The sequence below is a fragment of the Nelumbo nucifera genome, chromosome 6 (genome assembly GCF_055504915.1).
Source record: "Nelumbo nucifera cultivar China Antique chromosome 6, China Antique-T2T, whole genome shotgun sequence".
NCBI lineage: Eukaryota > Viridiplantae > Streptophyta > Magnoliopsida > Proteales > Nelumbonaceae > Nelumbo > Nelumbo nucifera.
Window position 1 is genome coordinate 28275097 of NC_142654.1, and position 21512 is coordinate 28296608.

Consider the following 21512-nt stretch of genomic DNA (forward strand, 5'->3'; position numbering starts at 1 on the left):
TCAAACCATGTCCCAACGACCCCGGCAGTTATTTTATTGCGAAAAGAGAAAAGGAACTGAGGAGTGGATGACTCCAAAGAATCTGCTTTAGAATATTCCCTGGAACTGAAACTGGGATCTTTTTCTGGGGTGAGACGTGGTGACATGGCCCTGATTTATAGGCTAGGCGGAATTAAAATAACAATAACATACATCAGGGGCAAGAACAAGGAGATAAATCAGGGGCCCACTTTTTATTTTCTATAAAAAAATAGGGGCCCACTTGTTAGTGTGGTACTGTGGTCTGAATGATTCAGTGAGGATAATTTAAAATCCAATGAATTTTCTTAAAAGGATTTCGATCAATTTCAACTTTCAAGCCAATGAAATGTGGGTACTGGGTAAGGGTAGTGAGGAGATTCCAATCCTTGATTGGTGAATTGGTGATGAGCTGTGTGTACAATTCTTACTTGTGTTTGGAGATTACTTAGATATTAGGGCAATAAGATCTCACCCAATACAAAACATTCATGCATCATGGTTAGTTGGCCAAACAGCAGTGATGTGGGTTTCAAACAATATCATTCCCAGGCTGTCCAAACAAACTCCAATATTTACACTTTTGTCTTGTGAGATGCTTCCAAGAGTTGTGATTAGAGAGAGGACATCTCAGTTTTTGATAAAGGGGTCTATTCATACCCCTAGTGAATAGACCAAAAGCAATGTCTTGAAAGAGACAGGCACCCCATGCACCTGTCTAATTTATTATATTAGGGGTATCTGTTGTCTTTTCACACAGATGTTCCTGGTTTACCAAAATTGGGCTGTGCCCTAATCAGCACTTTTCTTGCATCTTTATGCTTCTTAAATCTTAATTAGTTTTTTCGGAAGTCACAGGCAATGAAATCAAACAAAGTCATTGTGAAAATATTAATTAAGTTCAAATGATCACTTAAAGAATTCTAAAATTACCATGTTTCTTATTCTTTCACAACTCTATTGGGCTGTTTTTGGGTTATTAGAAGTGAGCTAGAGGAAATTTTGTGAGAAAGTCCCCCAAGGCATCTTATGAAACTCATTAACAAATTTTCCTTTCTCAATTGTTTTTTCATGAAACAAACACACTTGGTGGGCTCGCCTTAAATGATGAGTTTAAGCTTTCAATTGCTAATGAAAAACTTGAAACAAGTTATTGCATTGCATTCGGTTTTGAGGTGTCCCATTTATTAATCCAAAGCATCTGGCATCAAGAAAGCTAGATTCTTATTTTGATGCCTTCTTTAAATGATGTTAAAAGACGAATTTCAGAAGCAGCAATTAAAAAGCCCTAGGGCTGACTTTAACTTTGGATGTATAACTTTTCATGCCTCCTCCTCCCCCTCTTCTTCTTCTTTTTAATCCATTCTTCTTGTGACATGATAGACAAATTCATCTTAGATGGATGAATTCATGCTTTCAAATGTTAAAAAAAAAATCCTAAATCAAATTATTCCAGCATGTTAACAGGCAAATCTCAGCAGCAGCAATTGAAAGGCCACTATGACAGACTCTATACATGGGTTAAAGTTTACCAAAAAATATATATGGTATAGTTTTCATGTCCACTGTGACAGATTTTGGGAACATCTCAGAAATTGTTTCTTACCAGTGAAACTGGTATTGTTGGGACTGGTACAAAGACCTCGTATCAATTCTCAAAAAATTAGCAACTCCATATAACCTAGTGCAACCCCAGTTCTGTATATATAGAAAAAAAAATAATGTATCATCATCACTTGGTCAAGAAGACTTGTTTCCTCTTAGTTCATTAGCAGGGAGGCTATTCTTGAATTCCTGTTCCACTAGCTGAAAATACTTAAGTATTTTGATAACAGTTCTTTACACCTTAATCCTTATAAAGACAAGAATGTTTTTCAATGAGTGTTTGAGAGCAATAGAATCAAGTAAACTCATTTAAAAAATATTAATTAAGTTTATATTCAAAATTTCAAATAAATATCATAGAATCCTATGAGATGACCTCATCTATGGCCTTGCCATATTTCTAATAGTGAATTCATTTTAAATGCTCATTTTATGTTTTCAAAACGTTAATAATAAAGATTAAGTGTAATTATATCATTCATTGATTTTGATGCCATCTTTAGAGGAGGTTAACAAATGAACTTCCAGATTAGAATAAGTCATTCAGATTGATATTTTCCCATTCTTTTAATCCAAACTTGTTGAAATATGGAACATGAGAATGACATCTTCTTATTCAAATTGATATTCGACATTTTTAACAAATATTCGATGCTCCTTTCGTTCAAGTTGTTTATAGGTACACGGTATCGGTATTGGAGCATCCACCTAAAATTTTTTGGATATGATTCATTTGGTATGTTATTTCATGTTGGTAAAAGCATATAACTAGGAATGTTCATTAAAACTTATTGGGCAAGGTTTGCTGCACAATGAACAAATAAAGGTGGGAAACATGTAGCTGAAAACGTATTCCTTTTCCAAATTTTAACTCCATTTAGATCCTAAAAAACAATACAGATGTTAGTTTAATGTGATTATGTCTTTTTTTCCTCAACTGACATGCTATTTTATTTACATTTTTAGATTTTCTAAGTCATAAGAATGTTATGACATGTATGTGGTCATAGTCATACTCTTTTTTAAGATTAATCTGAAACAAGAGATTGTTATACAATAACAAATCAAGTTACAGAAATAATATGCTTAGATGAAAGAAATCTGTATTATGTTCACCAAAAACTGAACCCAAGATGTTATGTCTTCTTGGTGGAGATCTTCTTAGTTTTGATGTCTTCTTTAGAGGATTGTTAACAAAAAAATTTCACCATTGACAGCTGAAAAGAGCTAGGCTCATATTTGCTTTACGTACACCATCAGCATTGTCATCATCATCATCATCATCATCTTCTTCTTCTTCCCTTCTTTCGAATATAATATCATGGAAACATGGTATATGAAAATAACATCTTATAATTCCAATTGAACAGTTTTCGCTAGCTAATGTTTGATGCTCCTTTCAATAAAGTAGTTGCTGGGTACATGATACTGGTATTGGAACATCCTTTAAAGAAAAAGTTTCAGATATAACTATTTGGTATGTTATTTCATTTTGGCAAGGGTATATAACTAGGAATATTCATTGAGACTTATGGGATAGCATCTTTGTACACATGATGAACCAATAAAGGTGTTAAATATGTGGCTAACCATCTTACCAGGTGTTTGGACTAAGACTTCACCTAGATATGATATATGATTTGTCAAGAAAACATTTCTTCCCCAACTTATCTCCTCTGAAAATATAAAAAGAAATCAATACATAAGTTAGTTAATTGTGAACAATATACATTTTCCCTATAATATAATTGACATTTCTAGTGTCAACACTTTTTATTGATATTAAGATTAAGCTGATAATAAGAACTTACTATGTAAGTCATAAATTAACTGAACAAAAAGAACCAATTAAGCTACAACATAATCAACTTAAACTCAATGGAAATTGCTTAGATGATAATGTAAAGTAAGGAGCCAAAATCTATACTATGTTCACCAGAATCTGAACCCAATATGTTGCATCTTTTTAGTGATGGAGGTATTACATTTGATTTATTTCTTTTTTCTTTATGTTATTTTTGGCTGCCACGATTTTCAGTTGCAGTTTCTATGCATTAGACACAGCTTTGAATACATAGAAAAAAATTGTTTAATCAGGTTACCCATACATGGTTTCTAGTTTCTATGGGACTTGGGAATGGCACCAAGGCCTAAAGAAATGCTCCTACGTTAAGGAACTCCATGACACTAGCGTAAACCCAAAATCTTGACCAGTAAGACCTTTCTTTCTTTCTTTTAGAAATTCTAATTTTAAGCCTGAAAATATATGCAATAGCAACTCTAGAAACATAGCCAAATCCGTCGAGTTCTCCAAAAGCTCAAAACTTTCCAATAGGATGGAGTGGGCCTTTCTGCCATCTCATGAAAGCTACTGGGTTTTATCAAAAGTAGTGCTTCGTCATTTAATAATGCTTGTCTACTTGCACAATTTCCCTCCTAAAAAGACCTTGGTGGGTTTTCTGATAGTTCTTTTTTTTCCTTTTTTTTGTTAATCTTTTCTAATAGTTATTGCTCTCTTATTTAACATAGCTTATCTACATAGACACTTCCTTCTCCTTATGAAGGAAAAGAATATCCAAGCAAGGCCCAGGATTCCACTTAAGAGTTAGGACCATGGTCATCAAGTGGACGCATTACCAGGAATGGCAACGGGGGCTGGTTTGGGGCGGGGATCATATTCCCCGTCTCCAACCCTGATTTTGGAATAAATCCCCATCTCCAACCCTAATCCCCATTGGGTATAAAAGTTGTCCTGCATTCCCATCCCTGACGGGGATGGATTCTCCACGAGAATCCGAATGCCCAAAATTTTTTAACAATATTTTTTGAAAAATAAATAAATAATTTTAAATATAAATAATATTTTAAATACATTTTGATATATATATATATATACATGTATATATATATATGTATAATATAAATAATATCATATATAATATATTTAATATACATAATTGGGGTCGGGGCAGGGTAGGGACCTCATTCCCCATCCCCACTCCACCCCTACCCTGCCAAAGCAATCCCCATCCCTGACCCAATGGGGTGGGGGAAGTTGGATACTCATCAGGGATGGGGAAAATTGCCATCCCTACGCATTACACATAAATTAGCTCACAAGACCCTTTCTCCAGTTTTCCAATAGGTCCATATCCATAAGAAAGGGTCCATTATAACCAATAGACTTGGCCCATTGGCCCAAAAAAAGAAGGCAAGAAAGAAAAGAAATGGGAAAGGGTCCATAAGAAAGAAAAACTCCCTCTTCTTTGCTTATCTTCATAGACACTTCCTTCCCCTTCTGAAGGAAAAGAGCATCCAAGCAAGGTCCAGGATTCAAATTGAGAGTTAGGACCATGGCCATCAAGTGGCCGCATTACACATAAATTAGTTCAAAAGGCCCTTTCTCCAGCTTTCAAATAGGTCCATTACAACCAAAAAAGAAAAAAAAGTTGGTCCATTGCCCATACAAAAGAAAGGAGGAAAGAAAAGAAATGGGTAAGCCCCATCAAATCTCTTTCTCAATTAGCCCAGAGGCCCCTTTCTCCGGTTTTCAAATAGGTCCATTATAACCAATCAATTAGGCCCATTGGCCATGAAAAAGGCAAGAAAGAAAATAAATTGGTAAGCCCCATCAAATATCTCTGGTCTCATACCTTTCCCCTTCCATTTGTAAGTCGTAACCATCGTATATTATAATTTATTTTATCCCTTATATTTCCCTCTTCCCTCTCGGATAAATGTTTACATCTTTACCGTACAATAGGATACTTGCCTTGGCTTCACGTCCAAACCTCCATCTAAAAAATCTGATTCATTTATTTTTCTCTGGCAGGGTTTCCACCGTTGTCGGGTTTACATGTATCCCCAGGCTAATAGGCTTGTAGGACCAATTTGGGTCAAGCTAATAACCTTTATATAAATTATAATGGGTTAGAGATTTTGGTGGCCAGAGGGATCTTAGGCAGGAGACCGAACCTGACTCGAGCATCTATTTTATGTTTGCAAATGCCAGGTTAGGCTAGGCTAGGGTGACCATTTTTTGAGCCAGGGCAAAGTCGCAGAGAACCAATTATAGTTGGCTTAGCCAAGAACAGAATTGAAAGGGGAAAAAAAATTTCACTAAAATTGATACTCAAACCTAAGATTAAATTTGAAGTGATTACCTATTAACAACTGAGTGGTGACTTGGTTGGCACCTAAACTATGTAGTCTCAGGTGAGTTACGGTTTCAACCCCGCTATCAACTCTCACCACTTTTAAGAAGAATTATTAATGTTGCTAGAAAAAGTACAATGCTATGCCAAGAAAAATTGAAGTACAGTCCGTATGAGGGCAAAGGCGAATGATTCAATACCAGAAATAAAATAAAATAAAAATAAAGAATTGATTAGCTCGAATTACTAAACTTCAAAAAAGGCCGTTGAATATACGTCTACATTAGTATTCATGTTTTGTGTGTATCTGTAATTATCATGCTACTATTTATAAATATGCATCCATATATCATATATTACAATTTTATAACCTTTATAAACCTTATGTGTATTTAAATATGCATAAATATCTATACATGTAAATATACATAAACCAGTCACGGTAGGGCTAAAGTGAGCACTAACAAATGGAGGAAATCTAGGGCTGGCTGGTTTGGGAGAGTTTACGTTTTCATTGAGCTACCTTGATTGAACTGCTGTAAAAACGCTGCTTTGACTGAGCAGTCAAATTGAGGAGTTAATAAAAATACTCTTCGTACCAGATCAGTCTAAAAAATTATATATTTTTTGAGGAAGATGAAGAAAAAAAAAGTGAAGGAAAAACCTTAGCAATCATGTTTCTTTTGATGATTTTGGCTCAAAAACATTACCACATCAGCGCCACATAGGCATTGACATTTATTAAATATGAAACATTGTGAAACAACTTTTTAATTTCGCCATTTATCAAATAAATGGTAGAAAACTGAGACACTTTGATTTTTTTGCATAAGGACATTTGGAAAAACATTAAATTCTTGTTTCCCCCAATGCCCCAGTGTTTCTTGAAACCAAATGCTGATTTGGCACACTTTAATGGATATTAATCTTAAGTAAAAATTAAAAAAATATTTAAAGTAATGTCCAATCAAACAAGGAAAACAAAAAACGTTTACAGTGAAAAAATACAAATAAACTACCCATCTATAAACACCCATGGAACCAAGCACATACTATTTTTTCGCAAAGATAACCAGCGGTGACTGTTCTTCTTCAGTGTAGAAAGGGAAGAAGAATTGCAGAAACACGTTTGCTCTATGTTTGGTTGAGATGCTTTATAATTTACACTTCCAAGCCTCATATAAGGGGTAATAAATGTAATTTAAAAAATAGAGAATATTTTTTTCTTGAGAGCTCAACTTGCGCATTTGGTGTTCTTAGGGGTGCTGACATTTCAGTAACCAAACCGTGGTCCAATATTTGAAACCAAACTGGTCCTTCAATTTTTGTAGAAGACCGAACCGAAACTGAATCAAATCAATCAATTAATCAGTTGATCAATTTGGTTTTTTCGGTTTTAACTAATCAATTTGATTAACTACGTTCTTATGTTTGGTTTCTCATTTTGGTTGGTTTTCAGTTTTTCATGAGCATCCCTAATGATAAGCTACTTAGAGTACCTTAACTAGAAAGTTGTTTAACTAGTTCAACCACTAAAACCGGACCGGACCGAACAGTCAGACCGGAGAAACCGGGAACCGATCACCTAACCGGTTCCGTTTTCCTCCAAAACCGCTTTTCCCTCAAAACTGTTGATTTTGATCAGCAAACTGCTGAACCGGCCAGTTAACCATTCGAACGGTTTTGACCATTTTCCAATTTTTAAATTTTTTTATTTTTTGTCAGAACAGGCCGGTCATTCAGGTCAAACAGTCAGACCGTTCAAACCAGTAACCGGACCCTTGACCGGTTCGGTTTTAAAAACCGTGGGTTCAACGACACCAAAATTGGATTTCCGGAATTTCACGAACATAGCTTTTTGACTTTCCATGTGGGGCCAACATCACAAAGCCAGAAAATGCTGCCAAAAAGCCCTCCTCAATGGGCAGTTGGGCGCACCTAGGTCTGTTAGTCCAGATTCAGGCCTGTCCTGTGGGTCGGCCTAGGCTAGAAACTACTACTACTACGGTACTAGTGTACTACTATTAAAATTCAGATTTTATCCTCACAAATTTTGTCCTTACACTATCCTCACAACACTTCAGCCATGCATAAGGAAATTATCACTAACTATTAAAATCAGGATTTCCACCACAAAAAAAATAATAATAATAATTCAGATCTCCTGCTCACAAAAATCCTACCCACATGACACTACAGCTGTAGTATCTCATGTTCCCAATGTACAGCTGTAGTGTGGAAATCTTGAAATCTTCTGGGTTGGTCTTAGACTAGAAATTACCACCACTATTACCACTAGAATTCCAATTTCATTCTCAGAAAATTTATCCTCACACCATTCTCACAACACTTCAGCCGTGCATTGGGAATATCTTCCCATGAATGATGAAAACATACATGTACAAATATGTTTCAAATGCACGGCTGCAATTGCTGTGAGGACGAAATCCGATCGACCACTAATGGTAGATTTGACTTGAGCCCGGAGTAGCCTGGTTTGCCAGATTACCTACCACTATTTACCTTACTGTGATTTCACCTTCTTTCTTTCTCATGAAGGAGACAAGCGTCATTCTGACAGCTCTGGTGTGGACACAATCAAAATCGTACAGGACCTGAAAACCTTCATGTTGGTCTGACATAAATGTTGATTTCTCGGCCGTTCCCAAGGTGCTCGGACCTTCATGGAATACAATTATCAATTAAGCAAAATTGTAAAGCAGAACAAAGAAGGAAAAGGGGGAAGATTGGGAGAATTTTATTAATGAGAAAGGAACAGAAGAACAAATTACGATGATATATCCAAAGAACCAAATGGGAGGTTTCCAAGTTTTCACAGATCTGAAGTGATCATTCACGTTTACCATTTCTAAGGTTTTGGCCTTGGGGCTGTATTCTACTATTCTCCTATTCATTGGGATTCTGAGTCTCTCCATAAGTCAGGACATGTTGCACATCTGAAGATAAATTGCATCAAATCAACCCGGAAAAATCTCACTTTTTTTTTGTAATATAGATTAGACTTTCTACTGGAGTGCCATGTGAGATGTGACCTGATCAAACAACTACAAGGTTTTGAATAAACAGTACGTCAATACCTGAAACAGTTGGCTTGATCAAGGTCTTAATAAATGGCAATTCCAAATCTCAGACAAATTGGATCAATCTGTCAGTGTTATTTTGGTACTGCCTTTGATGAATAGAGTATTACTACGGGTACACAGAGAGATGTTTGTAGCCAAATAATCAGAACTCTGCCATGTTTTATGTACCATATGCCTCTTGCTGTAAAATGGTTGTAAACCTTGGACCTTATTTAGGCATACATCGGAAGGAAAGAAGCCGAAGGTCAAAGAAAAATAAGAGAGGCAAAGAAAGAACTATGAACAAAGAAGAATTTTTGCTCTCAGGAGATTTCCAAGTCAGGCAGACATATTTGTAATGTACCTATGCCATGTTGCAGATCCAAACAAGGCAATATTCATGGTCAAATTATAGGAAGAATTAAGAATGGGGCTGCTCATTTTGTGGCTTGTAGGATCAATACCAGTGGAAGGAATTTTCTGTATATTCGGACGCTTGCCATTGGCTGACCCCTTTGATAATGAATATCAGCCTGGGATGAAGCTGTTTGGGGTGTTTGCGTGTACACACGTCTTGATTAGCATTAGTCACAAAAAAAAAAAAAAAGAATCTGGACCTGAATCAGACTGGATCAATGCTCACGATCAACATTGATTGAGTTCAAGATATTGATGCCAAGCCCATAACTACCTAGTCAGGTCCAATTGAACTATCAAACTGGCCCTACCCTTCAGAAAATCGATGTGTATCCAGGAGTTGAACAATATCTCTTGATGATAAGCAAAAATTTTACTCAGTACATTCTCACCCAAGAAAAAGAACAGGGTTTTGTTTTTTTAATTATTATCGTCATCAATTACATCAACAATATGCAGAATCTCTGCCTACAGTAGGATCACGATGGGACAAATAATTGTAACAAGATCAATGAATTGCAAGTAAAGGTACCTCAGGGGCATGGCGAGGAATGCAAAATTGGTGGGGGTCAGGAGGTGACCAGGTTGTGCTTCAAAATTTGAGTGATGTTCAGATTCTATGTGCTTCTTGTGCTATCATCAACTCCCCATAGTCATCAGCTGCTACCTGCATTAATAAAATAACCTATCAGAAAATTATATCTTCCAACATGATGGTGCAGCCTAGGGAGCTACAAAAGAGATAACTGCTTAGGCTCTCCAGGACAAAGATCACAGGAACCCATGATACCCGACTTTTTTACACCATCATGAAGCTGCATTACTTGCACTATTAGAAATCTCAAAACAATTGCCCACATTATGATTGTCCACCACAAACAAATGCACATATGCAATGTTATGGTTGGGCATGATTCATCCACACAAATCCAAGTCTATGTTGAAACAGGTATAGGCAGCTACCACGAAATATGTAGTGAGTAGCAACCATAAACTTTGTGAAGGGTTTGTTGGAGATGCTAAGATAGGAATGGAAGCAAGACATAGAAGAGTGGTTTAGCCAAGTGCTATTATCTTTTTCTTTTATTTTTTGTTGAACCCTTGTTCATACCTTAAAAGTTTTGACAACAATTTGTATAGATAAGCTTCAAATGTAAAGAATACATCCTTGATCCTTGCTCATTGTATCTTCATTGACCATATTACACCAAAAATAAAGTTTTTATGCCAAAACTTAAGGGATGAGGATGAACTCCTGATCAGGAAAGAAGGAGAAGAAGAAAGATAAGTAATCAATTGAGCAAAGCAACTTGGGTGAGTCAACCCATTCTCTTACCCTTGCAAACAGCAATAGGTAAACGATATTAGGAGGAAGAAGGGCAGAAGTGTAAAAAGGAGGATTCTCTAGAATAGAAACTGAAGTACCATCAAGATAAGGAACCTAAGTATCAAATTGAGCAGACGGATCCATAGCAGGAGACACCTTCCTATTAGTATAAACCTGTAACTTTAGTGGCACAATAGAAAGAACAACAGCCTAGGAAAGGTCATTTTAAGCACAGGAATAGGAAGAGAAAAGGCAAACAAACTCTCTTCACTAATGTTTTCCCCCTAAAGAGAGGCACAAGAAGGAAAGAAAGGAGTGGACTAAAAAAAAGATGGCATTTCTTAAAACAAACCATTTTCCATAGCTTAGGTTATAAAAACGATATCCTAAGTGTCAAAATAACCAAGGGAACTCCCTAAATTGCTCCTTTCACTAAAGGGGGAAAACAAAAGCCTAGGAAAGGTCATTTTAAGTGCAGGAATAGGAAGAGAAAAGGCAAACAAACTCTCTTCACTAATGTTTTCCCCCTAAAGAGAGGCACAAGAAAGAAAGAAAGGGGTGGACTCAAAAAAGAAAAGATGGCATTTCTTAAAACAAACCATTTTCCATAGATTAGGTTATAAAAACGATATTCTAAGTGTCAAAATAACCAAAGGGAACTCCCTAAATGGCTCTAGCATCCAGTCTAGACTTGTTAAGATTCAAGTCATGGATAAAAGAATCACAACCAAAAACTTATATAGAGTAAATACAAATTGGATTATGGCTCTAGCATTCTATTAATTAAGTGGTCATGTGGACTGAATCCCCTCAAACCAAATAGGGTTATGACCACCACTACTAAGCATCCACCTCAAAAACAAGGTGATTTTTTATTTTTGCCACTGTATTTTGTTGAAGTGTGTATATATACAAACTCTAATGAATAACCCCTATTTTTCATTCAAACAAGATTTAAGGTATTTTGAAAAGTATTCTTTTGTATTGTATGACCAAAAAAATTTAATCCTACAATTAAATCAGCTTTCCACTAGATTATATAAATTTCTATTAATGCTTTGAACACATCTCTAGTCTACATCATATACAACCATGTGTAACATGAATAACCGTCTAGAAGCAAAATGACATAACAAATGCCACACAAGGAACAAATAGAATATGGTCACCAAACATCAAAATGAATAATGTGAAAAGGAAAAGAACAATTTTTATTACCAGGAAAATAAGATACTCTACAATGTCTAGCCAACTAGCAAACTTCACACTGTAAAATGGAATAAGCAACAAACTTAAACAATTGACTAAAAGGAAATTTCAAAGACCCAAATGACAAGTGGACTAACTGAACACGCCAAATCATAATTTCATAGATGGACTATCCAAAAGATTAACTCCATTTGTATTACAACTATTGCCGATCATCCTCCTTGTAGCGAAATCATGAAAAAACACATCAATTAGAGAAAAGATAATAAAACAATTCAAACTTTTAGTCAACCTATTAACAGATAAAAGATTGATAGTCAATTGTGGAACATGAAGAATAGAATCACGAGAGTTATCATCACGTGGATTAACTTCATCCTTCCCAGAGACAGAGAGAAGAACAAGGATCCATTAAGAATAATGACTTTATGTAGAACAAAGCACAAAATTTGAAGGACATGCTGGTCAGCAACCCACTTGGAGAGGCAAAGACATGGAAAGCAAGTGAATTACCTAACATAGCAAAGGAAATAAAGGAGTACCAGATTGAAAATATCATGGTATCGACTTTAGATTTCAAGGATAAAATAAATGGAATAAAATAGAAACCCGGCAGCAAAGGAAGAAGATCATGGAGACAAAGGGAAAAGAAGACAGAGAAAGAGTAGAGAACGTTAGGAGAGTCTCAAAATCGACCTCCTAACTATTACCAAGTATTATTTATATTATTTTTTATCAATAACAGAAAGTTTTATTTATATTATAATACTATGGAAATTACAAAGATACCCCTGGTTATGTAAAATAAAGACAGAGACATCTGCCACCTATATTTCTAACAGACCAACAATTCCCCTCAAGCTGGAGCATAAATGTCATATAGCTCCAACTTGTTACAAATGTAATCCATTCTCATGCAGCTTAGGGTCTTGGTGAAGAGATCAGTTAGTTGATCTTCTAATCTTACATAAGGTGTAAAAACATCACCACTTGCAACCTTCTCTCTCACAAAATGACAGCCCACCTCTATATGTTAGGTTCTCTCATGAAAGACTGGATTAGAGGGGTGCAACTTGGGGTGGGCTCGAGTTGGGGGATTATTAAAATTTCAATGGGCCTGGCCCAAAATCTCAGGCCTAATGTAGTATAATTGTATAAACTCTTCGAATCGGGTACCCGACTTGTACCCCTTGATTAAAGGCAATGTGTGGGCAACGACTTGGTTGTCAAAAAACAACTTTATGGTCCTTGAAAATAGGTACTACAATTTCCTAATGGACATGCTTACGCAAAATCAACTCAAACATTGTATGTGCCATTGCGATGTACTCAGCTTCAACACTGCTTCCAGCAACCACACTTTGCTTTTTACTCTTCCAAGTAAGAAGATTCCCTCCAAGGAAGGTGTAGTAACCTGTGGTAGACTTCTTGTCTGTTGAAGACCCTGCCCAATCTGCATCTAAATACCCTTCTAGTGAAAAATCTCCCCTTTCTTATATAACAACCCTCGACAAGAGATCATTCTAAATAACACAATACCCTAATAACACCTTCCCAATGAGTAATCCTAGGAATAAACTCAAATCGTGTCAAAGGACAACCAAAGATGGTGCCTAATTCAATCAAAGGTATTTGGAGGGAACCTGCTCCTCCAAGAGTGGAGGCATTTGATTGGCCGATATCAATGGTTTGTATCCTTACTCAAGACAATTTGAAGAAAAGGGGCCTTCAGTTCCCTAGTAAATGGGTGTTGTGCAAGGGTAATGAGGAGAACATCATGCATTTGCTAGTTTAGTGTGGCTATGTAAGAGGTATTTGGGCCTACTTTTTTAAGCTCTTCAATATGGCCAGGTGGGTGCCCAATGAATATGAGGAGATCTTTGGAAGCCAATGTTTTAGAAGTGCAAGACATAAAAAAAGTGCAAGGAGCAATTTGTGCCTAATACGCAAGGCACAATGTGAGGCGCACGCCTTTTTGAAGCAAGGCGCAAAAATTAAAAAAATGCTAAAAAATTAAAAAAAAATGTCAGAAAAATAAAAAAAAAATTCCAAAAAATTCAAAAAGATGCAAAAAAATATTAAGCATAATATTAATAAAAAATATAAATTTAAATTTTAAAATAAATGTTTAAAAAAAACTATTATCTAAAGTGTATTCAAATGAAAATTTAAAAATAAAATCAAACATATAAAGCATTTTCAAGTATGTAAAACTCACAACCTCTTTTTTTTCCTCAATTGCATAACTTCAAGTAACTAATATGATGTAAAACATATTGCATTCCTGATTCTATGAGCCACCTTTGTACCATGCCCCTTGAGGTGAGGCACATCAGGCATGCGCCTTATGAAAAGGGTTTAGGACCTAGGCAAGGCACATACCCTAAAATGCGCCTAGGCTTGCCTTTTAAATCACTGTTGGAAGATAGTCAATAGTGCATGGGAACACCAAAGAAAAAATTATATGGAGCTGTATTCCCTTTGTTGTGTGTTGGGAGGTGTGGAAGGAAAGAAACAAGAGAATCTTCAAGGACAAAATGAAAAGCAATGAAGAGCTAGGGGTATTGATCAGTTCAAGGATTATTGGTCGGGTGATATTTCTTCCAGAATTTGAAGGCCTTCGCAAAGAAAATTTTGCAGCTAAATTTTGGTGTACTTTGAATGTTTAATATTGGTAGTTGGATTTGTTTCTGTTGTTTTTGTTGTTGGAATACAGTTTGTGTGTTGGTTGGTGACTCTTTGTCACCTAGTTAATGTACCTTGCTTTCTTTTTCAATAAATTTTCTTCTTTATTTGTCTTCAAAAAAAAAGAGAATGAAAGCTGCTCCTACGCTTATGATGATGGTGCCCACATGGAAGCTAGATTAGTTGTGGGATCAAAGATCCTAGAATCTTCAATCCACTTTAAGATTCACGTGGTCAAGATTACTGCTAGACAGTGCTTATTTGGCTTTCCAACACTTCTAGATGGCAAGGGTATTTTTGCAATTTTACATGCTTGAGGGTTATATTTGGGGCCAGGTGTCAACCTAGTAACTTTCCTTTGTTTGGATTTATGCTTGTAATTGTTTGGGACAGGTTTTAGCTTCTTTTGTAAGTAACTTGTGGGGCAAGCTAAGTTGTGAGGCAAGTGTCATCTTTTAAAAGCTTCTTTATTATTAAGCTTGTAAGGATCCTTTGGATAACAGTTTTGGATGATGAACAAAGAAAGCTTCTTTACAGAATTCAGTGTGACTGCCAAGTTTCGCCCTCATCCTTAGGTGTGAATGTGATTGCCTAGGGTTATCATCTTACATCCACCTCTTCTCTTCTTCTTTCTTCTTCTATGATATTTGTTTCTGATCTACACAACTACAACCTGAATTTACTTGCAAGATAAGTGTTAAATCACAAAGGTCTTGCATCAACTAGTTATTATGAGACGATCAAAAGATTCTCTAAGGAAGGGGCATTACCTCACCAAGTCTAGAATTTGATATAATTACAATTGCCAGGGCTGTATCCAATGTGTAGAATGAAGGAGGTATTAGGTATATGATTTAATATTACCTTTCCACGTGTTTGAAGAGATCCTATCTAGACAAAAGTTATCATCCCACCTTAGTGTTCAGTATCAGTTCATACTTGCTCTAGATAACCAAGGCCAAAAGACATCATGTTATTGAGAAAATTTCCAAAGCCTTTTTTAAGCAATGTTGTATTCCTGTCTGAGATGCAATCTACACCAAAAATTCCTTCCCCTTTGGTTTACAAACCAGTTTTCAATTAACAAGGTTATCACTTTTCTCCACCTCCTTCCCACATGAAATTCCTCTGAAGTTGCTCAATGTAATCCCTCGCCTTTGAAATAACATGAAAATCTAATAAATGATAAGTCGAGAAATTTGCCAAGGTAGTCTTGATGAGTATAGGTGCCCACCATTGGAAGTATAATTCCACTTCCAAGTAGCTAGTCTCTTCTCACAATTCTCATTACAAGATCCCAAAATGATAAATTCCTCAAATTTCCTCCTTAAAGTGTTCCAAAGCACATAATTGGTCACTCCTCCCTTTTGCAGACCAGAACTTCTTTATATTCTTATATAGATTCTATTGGAAGACTGATGCTCATGATATTGCTCTTGGAAAAGTTAATGAGGAGACTTGTAAGGCTGTAAAAGCTTCAAAACACCTTTTTTCTATATGTTCTATTTACAAAAACTAATTAATGAAAGTCACTATTACTGATCAATTAAAAAGTAACTAATTAAGGGCACATTAATATGACTAATGAAAATGAATAGCATCCTTCTAATTGCCTACATTCCACCACTTTTGACTATTATTATGTCTAGGGCATTTTAGAAGGTTATGTTAGTCCAAAGGAAACTAGAAATAAGACAACCAAAATAAACATCCACAAAGTAGAAGATGAAAGAGCAACAAAAATAGTATATAACCACCTACTAGGGGTGGCCACGAGCCGAGCTTCTCACGAGCTATTCGAGCCAACCTCGAGCCTGATACATAGACTCGTTTTCTAATCGAGCCGATCTCAAGCCCAATGAAGCTCGTCTTGTAAGGCTCGCGAGCCTAGTATAATAAATAAATATTTTTTTTATTATATACATACATACATATACATATGCATATAATTATATATAAAATAAACAATTTTTATTATATATAATAATATTTTTATTTTCTATGTATAATAGCAAATAATTTTTATAATTCTTATTTTGTTGCATGTAAAATAAAAAATATTTTTATCTATATAATTTTTATTTTTTAGAAAAAACTTGGCTTGTAGTCGAGCTCAAACTTGCGAGCTTTGAACCGAGCCAAGCTCGAGCTCAAGTCTCTAGCTCGAGCCGAGCTCGAATAGCCAAGTATTCGGCTCGGCTAGGCTCAAATCCACCCCTACCAACTACCTATCAAGCCTCTTCAGAAACAGTTTGAAGACATATCATGATGGAAATGATGTTCTAAGTCAGAACATGAAACAAAATGACCTAAAAGATAAGGAGACGTACCCTTTCATGATGTCACTGTCATTTAGGAACTGTGTTAAAGACAAATTTTCAATAATTGAACTGGAAGTAGACATGTTCATGGGCTGGATAGCCCGATGGCCCGGCCCAGCCCATTATTTTTCAGGCTTCGACAAAATTTCAAGCCCGCGGGCTCGGGCTCAGGCTTTCTCAAATAAGCCCGAGCCCGACCCGATGCTATTACATATAATAAAAAAGCATTTTTGTTATAAATAATAAATATATATAATATGTATTTATTTCTTAAATTATTAATAAGTATTAATTTACTATTAGGAAATATAAATTAGTTTATTAATTTATTAAATTATTACTAAATTAATATAATATTAATTTATAAAAGTACACTAAAAATAAGACAGTTTGTGTATAGGTTGGGCTTCGGGCTCAGGCTTGGTCTTTGGGCTTTATATAAGGGCCGGGCTCGGGCTCAAGATCTAGGCCCGATGGTCGGGCCTGCACATTTTCTGTTGATTAAGAGGCAAAGCCCGGCCCGGCCCATGAACAGGTCTAACATAGGCTGAAACGTTTTCTTGATCCTTTCAATGCCGTAGCCTTTCAAGTTCTTCCCTAATCTCTTCTGCTTTATTGAGCTTTGGGCCAAGCTCCAAACTTGATGTCAATCCTTACATACCACAAATATCATGTATTTGCCTTTTATGCTCATCTGTTAAGATTTCATACCTGTTGAAAGTTTTCTGTAGCAATGTCCATCTGAAATAAGCATGATGACAAAAACTAAGTTCATATTTAGGAAAGTAAAAGGAGAAATGTTAATCTCAACAAGAGTATCAGTCTACATATGAACAGCCTAACGGCAGGAAAAGAATTTACACCAAGAAACAATACAAAAGAAGAAAACTAGATGCATATAAGGAAATGCTGAAACAGAAGGGTGAAATTGCATTGATCAAACTGCTATCACAACCATAAATTCTTTTCCTTTAGTTTCCAGTGAAAAAGATCTATTAAAGCACAACCTCAAGCATTTATAACTGAAATTTAACATGGTCAAAAAATAAAAACAAAAAAAAACAAAAAACAAAAGAAAGCATAATTGGACTGGTATGAAATGACAACCATGCCTTGACTCTTGAAAAAGGAAAGGTCGAGGATCAATTTGAATCAGTGAATGGCAACACAGGTGGGGTCTCATCAGTTGCAAACAAGCTTTTAAGGCTTTTACATATGACAGAATTTACAAAGGAAAGAAAAAAAAAAAAAAAAAAGAAGCAAAGAGATTAGTGTTCTATTGTTATATATAGGGTTAAGCAAAATGTTGTGGCCGTTTCTTGCATAAGCATTGCCAACTTGATAGTTTTAGTACCTCTGAAAAGTTCCATCATCCATATGTATTTAAGTCCATTGGGTGAGAGGAGCTCATCTATAACTTAAGCTCTAGCCTTTCCACAATCAGTAACACAAACCCAACAGCTCGATTTGGACATAATGAATGAGTGGCATTGACTAAGAGCAGTATCATTAGGTGGATGAGAGTGCTTGCACATACACATGTTGTTGGGGACTCAAAAAGCTGGCAGTGGTTTCAAGAGAGTATGGGGCTTCTGTTTCCAGGTTGAACGTTTCAATCTTAGAATTTACTTTCAGCAAAGAACTTTTCCAAATCCCTGGGTAAAAGGGAACTAAAAAAGGATTCATGTTGTAGGACATCTGACATTTTTCTAATCTTTTGATACATTGGGGGATCTCCTTAGTTTTGGAATGTCCTCCTTTTTCCTTACCTACTTTTTTTTAGAAAATGTTTTCCTTACCTACTTATATCCCTTGTATCTTCTCAATTCTTATGTCCCATGGTTAGCAATTATGCACTGTGTGGCATGTGCAAAATATGATTTTCTCGACCCAATAGCTGGGGCAAGGTTTTCTTGCAAGGAAGATTGATTATGTATTCCAAAATTTCATGGATTGCAATAGAAAATGTACACCTTCCCTTCTTCCAGAAACATATAATGTCGCATGTTTGTTAATCAGTCCCAACGTAACTTCAGGATAAACAACCGAGGCCATCAAGCAACTAACTAATTCGGAGGCATGGAGAGAAAATTGGGACTTGGAGAAACACATTCTAAGCATCTAAAGATGGACAGCATTAAGTAGATTTACGAGCAAGAAAGAGATCAAACCCATCATCAATCTCTAAAAGCGTGAAGATGCAAGGACAACCCGTCATACATCTCTCTGAGCTAGTTCAGTTGTTATCCATGATAATACAATCCTCTTTCTTGTTGGCACTAAGATAAATAGAAATCAGCATCTACATTTCATAATTTGAATCAGTAAGAGTGAATGTATTTAAATTGCTAATAACGGTTAGTAAATAACTAGTCATATTATCATATAGGTCACCTAGTAACTGGAAACTTGACAATTCAATTTGACAATGACGAATGCCATAAATTACAGATTGCAAAATTTTCTTTTTCTGATGAATTACAGTTAGAAAAAAAAAATTCAAACAAAGTAGAGTAAATAATCTTGCTGTGTACCCACACTTAGAGTGCAAAACAGGTTTCGTATCTGTCGACGATCAAAAACAACTTTGAGCTTCTAGGAAACCAACAAACTAGAAAAGAAGAAAAAAAAAAGAAATGCATTACCTGCGGAGATTGGTATTTATCGGAGTGATAGATTTGTGTCTATTGACGATTAGATTTTCTGATTTGTTCATCCTATGCTTGCTTCCGGAGATACGTGAAGCAGAGCGTATAGCTCTGTTTGGAGTCTAGTCTTGAGTCTTGAGGTGGGTTTTGGGTTTTAAAGGGTTTTGGAATTTATAGTGCGATCTGAGGGACACAGAACACCAGACTTGCACGTGGTAGACCATTTTCATCCGTGTCTCGTATTTTCGGTCACAGTCAGGATTAGCTGCCAACATATATGTTCCAACATGATCTCCCAATCTCGAGGTGAGAATGTGAGATTTGTGGCGTCAAATCTTGTTGAGATGGTGTTGGAACATGTTTTGGTTACTTAGGAGTTAACATCTGCGCCCCACAATGTTCCATAGCGCATCTCCGCCGTGTATTGGGAACATATCCCGATGATAATACTAGAATCGAACATGTCATCATTAGGAAATGTTACCAATACAAGGTGGGGATGCATTGTGGGGCGCCCCGTTGTGAGGCGCCCCGTTGTGGGGCATTAATCTAAACTCTACACTTAGGGGTGGCCACGAGTCGAGCTCTTCACGAGCTATTCGAGCATGACTTGTGAAAAGCTTGGCTTGGCTCGGTTTCAATCGAGCTCGAGTCCAATTTATAGGTTCGATTAATAAATGAGCCGAGCTCAAGCCTAATAGAGCTCAGCTCGTAAGATTCGCGAGTCGAGCTTGAATATTATATATATATATATAATAGAAAATAATATGTAATAAAATATTATAATTCTTAATTTTTTTAAATATCAAATAAAAAATATTTTTATAAAACATTTTTTCTCAAATCGAGCCGAGCTTAAGCTTAAGATTCTAGCTCAAACCAAGCTCAAGCTCGAGCTCGAGCCTTGTACTACCTTGGTGAGCCGAACTCGAGCCTCATAATATTCGGCTCGGCTCGGCTTAAATCCACCCATAGTCACACTTACAATACTTTTTGAGAGAATTGAGATCTACACATTGACCTCACAACCAGATCCTATCATATATGGGAACATCTCTCCCCATAAATAATAAATACAAATACGGGAGATATTCTCGATGTATGGTCAAGACATATTGTGAGGTTGACGTGTGAAGCACTATGTGAGGAGAAGATCTGGGCTCCTTTCTAGAAATCAGAAATCAAGAACCCTTCAAAAAATAGGATCATGACGAGACTCCCTAGTGACTTTTGGATACGCCACTGTTTTAATCAAACACTAGATTGATGTGATATTTTGTCTTTTTTACCAAACACTAGTATATTTAAAAATTACTTGGAGTCTCGGGTTTGTCCTACAAGGAAACGTAATATTGGGATATATAACGGGTGGATTCGAGTAGATCTGAGCCCAATATTTGGCTATTCCAATTTGGCTCGCAAGAAAAATCATGAGGTTCGAGTTCGAGCTAAAGATTTTGAATTCGAATTTAGTTCGACTCAAAAGTTTATATGTTTGATCTGGCTTGATTCGAGCTCAACTATGGGTTAAGATTCCTACAAAAATAAAATATAATATATATATATATATTACATACAAAAAAAAATTATGAATTAGAAAAATTATTTATTATATATAATATTTATATCAAATGCATATAAAAGCTTAATTAGGTTCACGAGCCTCATGAGCCAAGTTTCATTGGGCTCAAGCTCAAATCAATAAGTAAATGAGCTTATATATTAGGCTCAAGCTCTGTTTGAAGTTTAGTTTAAACCTAATCAAATCAAATTTTTCATGAACCGAGCTTAAATAGCTCATGAAAAGCCCAATTCATGTCCACCCCTCATATATGTACATTAAATTCATAGGGAGATATTCTTGATGTGTGGCTAGATGTCATACTCCCAAAGTCTTCCAACAATTTTTGCTTTTAGGAATCAAGATATATTGTTTCCATTTTATTTTGGATAATAAGGGTATTATTAATGTAGCTAGAGATGGTAAATGGTCTTGTAAATTTGGGATTCTACCCATCTCCTTAGACTTCCCAATCTTTACCCTC

At 35.9% G+C, this 21512-nt stretch overlaps 1 long non-coding RNA gene across 1 annotated transcript; it reads right to left on the bottom strand.

The window, feature by feature from the left end:
* Positions 1-4622: 4622 nt before the first annotated feature.
* On the bottom strand, positions 4623-19620 carry LOC109114790 (uncharacterized). The gene is made up of 3 exons (XR_016077626.1): positions 19465-19620; positions 9810-17560; positions 4623-8457 (listed from the first exon to the last, which is right to left on the bottom strand). It is a non-coding gene; the product is annotated as an uncharacterized LOC109114790 (long non-coding RNA).
* Positions 19621-21512: the final 1892 nt, after the last annotated feature.